The sequence below is a fragment of the Lipotes vexillifer genome, unplaced genomic scaffold, assembly GCF_000442215.2.
Source record: "Lipotes vexillifer unplaced genomic scaffold, Lipotes_vexillifer_v1.1 scaffold371, whole genome shotgun sequence".
In the NCBI taxonomy this organism is placed as follows: domain Eukaryota; kingdom Metazoa; phylum Chordata; class Mammalia; order Artiodactyla; family Lipotidae; genus Lipotes; species Lipotes vexillifer.
In genome coordinates this window covers 1170800-1176840 of record NW_006786304.1, presented here as the reverse complement: position 1 = coordinate 1176840, position 6041 = coordinate 1170800, and positions in this window count along the sequence as shown.

The following is a 6041-nucleotide window of genomic DNA, read 5'->3' as shown; positions in this document are numbered from 1 at the left end:
GTACAAAGGCCCTGAGGCTGGAGTGCACCTGGTCTGTTGGAGGAAGAAGGAGGAGCCCAGGGAAGCTAGAGAAGCGTGGGGAGGGGAGAGCAGGAGGGATGAGGCCAGAGAGTTAGGCAGGGAACACTCTGTATCTGCCTTGAGGGCCACTGTAAAGACTTAGCTTTGACTCTGAGTGAGATGGGCAGCTTGGGAGGGTTTTGAGGAAAGATCTCAGCTGACTTAGGTTTTATCACAAGATCCTTCTGGCTGCACGTGAAGAACACTATGTGGGGGCTGGGGTAGAGGTAAGGAGCCCAATGAGGAGGTGAGAAGTGCTGGTGGCTGGACCAGGGCGGTAGATAGCAGTGCAGCTGGGGAGACGTCACTGGAGTCCTAGTTCTTCCATGTGACTCTGGGCAAACCATTTCACCTTTCCAGAGCCTCAGTTTCCCCATTTACAAATGGGAGTGATGATAAAGCACCCACCTCTCCGGACTCCTGTCTGGTCTCTGTGTGGCAGAACATGAATAGCCCTTGACACAGAATGTGTACTCAACAAACATTGCCTGCCATTGTCATTGATATTATGCTCCAGGCTCCCAGACCAGGGAGGTTCCGTGTCCTGTCCAGTGGGGCAAGGATGGGCTTTGGAAAAGAGGATGAAGAGAGGAGGTCTGATCTTGAGTGATGATCTTATATTTATCTGATCCTGGGTATATTTGAGTCAGAGAATCTTGGAGCAAAAATTCTTGTGCTGAGGGGGACTTGAGGGTCTTTTATTCCTAATAGCCTTTTTTGTAGGATGGGGAAATGAAGATCTGGAGAACAGTTGTATCTTGTCCAGGAGCCCACAGTGAGTTGGGGGTTGAGCCAGGGCTAGACTCCATCCCCCTCTCCTGTCTCTCAAGCATGTGTTCACGATCCTGGCTGCCTCCTTGGTGATCATGGCATCTGACCACATCCCCTCCTCCCCCCACCCCCGTCAAGCCTCAACATCTTCCTATGACTTCCTACTGCCTCTGGGATAAATTCCAAACTCTCCCAGCCGCTCGGGCCAAAAACATTGCATTCGCCCTTGACTCCCCCCCTTTCCCTCACCCCCACATCCAATCCATCAGCAAACTTTTGCTGCGGCACCTTTAAGCTCCAAGTCTGACCCCGTCTCGCCACCTCTATCAACATCATCAAAGTCCAGGCCCCCATCGGCTCCCATCTGGACTCCCACAGGGGCCCCTTTCCTGGGATCCTGGCTTCTGCCCTTACCTATCCTTTTGACAGCAGCTGAGCCATCCTTAAAAAAGGCAAGTCAGATCAGACACTGGGCTGTATGCAAGAGAAACAAAAATGGGGTATCTGTAAGAACACTGAGGGACGATATAGATTTCTTGCCTGAGGCCTGGTGGAGGGAGAAGGAGCTTTCTTTGCATCTTTCCACTGCGTGTGGTTGGGGAAACCTAGGCATCAGGAGGTTAAGTCACTTGCAGCAGAGCTTGGAATTGAACTCTGGCAGCCTGGCTGATGAAGATACCCCCTTAACTTTATCACACTGCCTCTCTTCCTCAGGAGTTCTTCTCTTTTCAGTTGAATTTCTAGGTACACCCTCACCCCTTCCATAACCTCCCCCCTCCCTGGGAACTTCCACGCTTCTCAAGCTTAGAACCACCAGTGCATAGGCTGAAGCTGATTCTATACAACCACCTTTGGTGGAATTTAATTTTAGTAATTTCCCCCCCTCATCTGACCGCTCCCATAAGCACCCACTCTAGCGTGCTTAATTTGGGGCCCCCAGTCCTTCTATTCTTTTACAAAGATCCCTATGTATCCTTAAGGTCAGTTTTGTTTTCTGTGTTTTAAATTTGCAAAAATGTCACTGAGCAAAGAAAACTCATTATCTTTCTTTCTTTGTGTGTGTGTGTGTTTTTTTTTTGTTGTTTGTTTTGAGAGCTCTCGATGTGGCTGTGCTTATTTCTAGCTCCTGAGGAGTGAGTCTTATAGACTCTGGAGAGGCTGCCTGGGTTCAAGTCTCAGCCCGGCTGCCCACTAGCTGAATGACCTTGGGCAAGTTACTGAACTTCTCTGGGCTTTGGTTTCTCTATCTGTAAAATGCGGGTTGTTAAATCATGGTACCTTTCTCACAGGATCGTTACAAGCTGACATCTTAAAGCATTTAGGAAGCATTATTAAGCATGGCATGAATGTCAGCTTCTACCTCTTATACTACCGTGGGATATTCCAGGATATATTTTCCATTCCACTTATTTAAAAATTTATTTTATTGAAGCATTGCTGGTTTACATTCCATTTTTTGAGACTTAATGATGGACATCAAATTCTTTCCAACTCTTTGCTACCTAAACTCCACTCAAGGCTCATCCTCATACACACCTCATTTGGACAGTGGGGAAATGAGGTTATCCGGCATCCTCAGATTATAATTATTATTATTTTTTTCCGCAGTACGCGGGCCTCTCACTGCTGTGGCCTCTCCCGTTGCGGAGCACAGGCTCCGGATGCGCAGACTCAGCGGCCATGGCTCGTGGGCCCAGCCGCTCCGCGGCACGTGGGATCTTCCCGGACCGGGGCACGAACCCGTGTCCCCTGCATCGGCAGGCGGACTCTCAACCACTGCGCCACCAGGGAAGCCCCATCCTCGGATTTAATTTCTCAAAGTATTGTCAGATTGTTCTCTGGAAAGGATACACCTATTCATACTTCAGTGCCCAATGACCTGCTCTTCCACATAATTCTCCAGAACTTGGTGTTCTTAGACTGTCTAATTTTGGCCAATCTAATGGATTTGAAAGTATTGCTAGGCTTCCCTGGTGGTTCAGTGGTGAAGAACCCGCCTGCCAATGCAGGGGACGCGGGTTCAAGCCCTGGTCCGGGAAGATCCCACATGCCACAGAGCAACAAAGCCCGTGCGCCACAACTACTGAACCTGAGCTCTAGAGCCCGCGTGCCACAACTACTGAAGCCCACACGCCTAGAGCCCGTGCTCCGCAACAAGAGAAGCCACCGCAGTGAGAAGCCCACGTGCAGCAACGAAGACCCAACACAGCCAAAAATAAATAAATAAAATAAATAAATTTATTTTAAAAAAAGAAAGCATTGTTTTATGTACTTTCTTATGTAGATCAATGAAGCTTCTCTGGGTTGCTTTAGTTTGCATCTCCGCTCAGAATTACTACAAACTTACCTGTGTGTGTGTGTGTGTGTGTGTGTGTGTGTGTGTGTGTGTGGTTCTGAATGCTAACACTTTAATATTTTAGCCACTGTCACAGTAAACAAGGGAACATAATAGTACCTCCTTCCTATATCGCGATGATAACTGCCACTGTTTATTATATGCTTACTACATGGCAGGCACTCTGCTAAGGACTTTATCTGTATTAATTCATTTATTCTTCACAAAAACACTATGAGGCACATGCTCCTGGTATCACCCCTGTTTTACAGATGAGAAAACTGACCCACAGAGAAACTGGCTAGAAGGAGCAGAGCTGGGATTCAGACCCAGGGAGACACGCTCATTCACCACCTCACTACCTCTGAATGAGACGATGCACGAAAAATACCTGGGGCTTAATGAAGGCTCTGAATTATCACAGCTGTAAAAATTTTACAAATTTTTACAAATTTGTGAAATTTGACAAATTTGTAAAATTTTACATTTTACAAATATAGTAATGACAGCACGTCACATTAAAAAAAAATCATGTTAGAGTGTGTGAAACCCGGAAGGGACTCACCCGGACCTCTGTTCCACCATCCTGTAAAGGGATAAGGTTGGACAGAATCCTCATCCCTATTCGTTTCACAGTCCCTCTGTCTTCCCAAATCAAAGCACTTATAGCTATTACAGTTGCCTTCCTTTCCAGCACTCACCAGGTACCAGGTCCTCTTCCTAGCTTTTATGTGAATGAGATTGCAGGCAATTCTCACCTAACTCTCCTCATCTGCCATGTGCCTGCACCTGCTGAATGTGGCTGGGCAAAGACACACACTGCAGTGAGCCTGAGTTTACCGTAATTTCATGCCTGGAAGCCCCGCTCATGCCCATTCACTCTCCCACATTCCTGGAAGCATATTTCACACCTTCACCTCCCTCCTTCATCCTCAACCACCTCCTCTGTGTCCTCACTCTCACCCTTGATCCTGCTCCTGTTTTAAATCCATCAGAAGAGAATTTCCGCAGATTCCCAACATATTTATCCCAGCTACCTGTACCAGAGACCCTATTCTCAGCCTTCCCTCCTGCTAATGATGGGAACCACTCCTAGCCAAGGCCGCTTCTTCGTGTGTGCACTACACCCCATCCCCTCTTGCCTACTCAGGGATGTAAATCAAACAGTTCTCTCCTCTCCTGTATCATCAATTCTCCCCTCTCTTTTGGATCATTCCCATTGGTGTAAAAACACGGTGTAATACAAACAAGCTTTATCAAGCCCGTCTAGCTGCAGCTCCAATGATGTGCTGCTTTTTACAACAAAACCCGCCAAAAAAGTTATATGTACTAATATCTCCACTATCTCTAATATCTTCAGTCCTTCTTGAATCACTCCGGTTAGGGTTTGGCTCCCCAACTTGGCCAAATCACCCCTTGAGGTTATCAGGAACCTCCCTATGGCTCAATTTAATAGTTCAGTGCCCTGCCCACACGTTACCTTGAGCCTTCTCTCAGACAAGTCACACCCTCTTCCTAGGTTTATTTTCATCCCTTGACTTCTAAGACACCCCACTCTCATGAATTCCCTACTATCTCAGTGGCTGTTCCTTCTCAGACTCCTTTGTTGTTTCTTCCTCATCTTTGGGGTCTTTAAACATTGGAGGGTCTTGGGGCTCAGTCTTTGGTCCTCTTCTCTTTTGTTCTCTCCACTCACTCCTTTGGGGATGGCCTCCCAAAATCATTCATCTATCTATCTATCTATCTATCATCTACTTACCTATCTGTCTATCTAGGTTGGACCTCACCCTTGAATTCAGACTCATCTATTCAGCTACCCTCTCAACACTTCCACCTGGAAATCTATTAGGTATCTCAATGCATCCAAAACCAAACTCTCGATCCCCACTCTTCCCCTGCCTCCCGCACCTGCTATTCATCTAATCTCAATAAATGGAAACTTCATCTTGGCAGCTTCTCAGCTCAAAAACCTTGCAATCATTTCTGACTCCCCTTTCTCTTCCTCGCAACACCCAATCCATCAGCAAATTCTGTCAGCTCTACCTTTAGAATAGATGCAGATTCTAACCACGTCTTTCCACCTCCACTGCTACCACCCTCAGAAAAGCCACCACCGTCTCTCGTTTGAATGATTTTTTGGTAATCTTTTGCTTGAAAAATTGTTTTATTGAGGTGAAAGCCACACACCATAAAATTAACCATTTTAAAGGGCACAGACCAAAGGCATTTCATACATTCACAATGTGGTGAAAACATCATCTCTATTTAGTTCCAAAACATTTTCATCAGACCCAAAGGAGACCCCACACCCATTAAATGATTCCCCATTCTCCTCCTTTCCACCCCCCAACTCCAGTCCCTGGCACTGCTAATCTGCTTTCTGTCTCTATGATTTGCCTATTCTGGACATTCCATACAAACGGAATCATACAATACGTGACCTTTCGTGTCTGGCTTCTTTCACTTAACACAGTGTTTCAGGGTTCTTCCATGTTGTAGCATGGATCAGTACTCCATTCCTTTTTATAGCTGAATAATACTCCATTGTATGGATAGATCGTATTTTGTTTATCCTTTCATCTATTGATAGACACTTGGGTTGTTAACACCTTTTGGTTATCATGAATGGTACTGCTATGAAGATTCATGGAAAGTATTTGTTTGAACGCAAGTTTTCAGTTCTCTCGGGTATATACCTAGGAGTGAAATTGCTGGGTCATTAGATAATTCTATGTTTAACTTTATGAGGAACTGCCAAAATGTTTTTCCCAGGATTATGCCCCTGCTGCCCTCCACCTTCAATGGGTCCCTTCTCACTCAGAGCAAAGACCTCACAATGGCTTTTAAGACCCTACACAACTTGGCTTCTGGATCC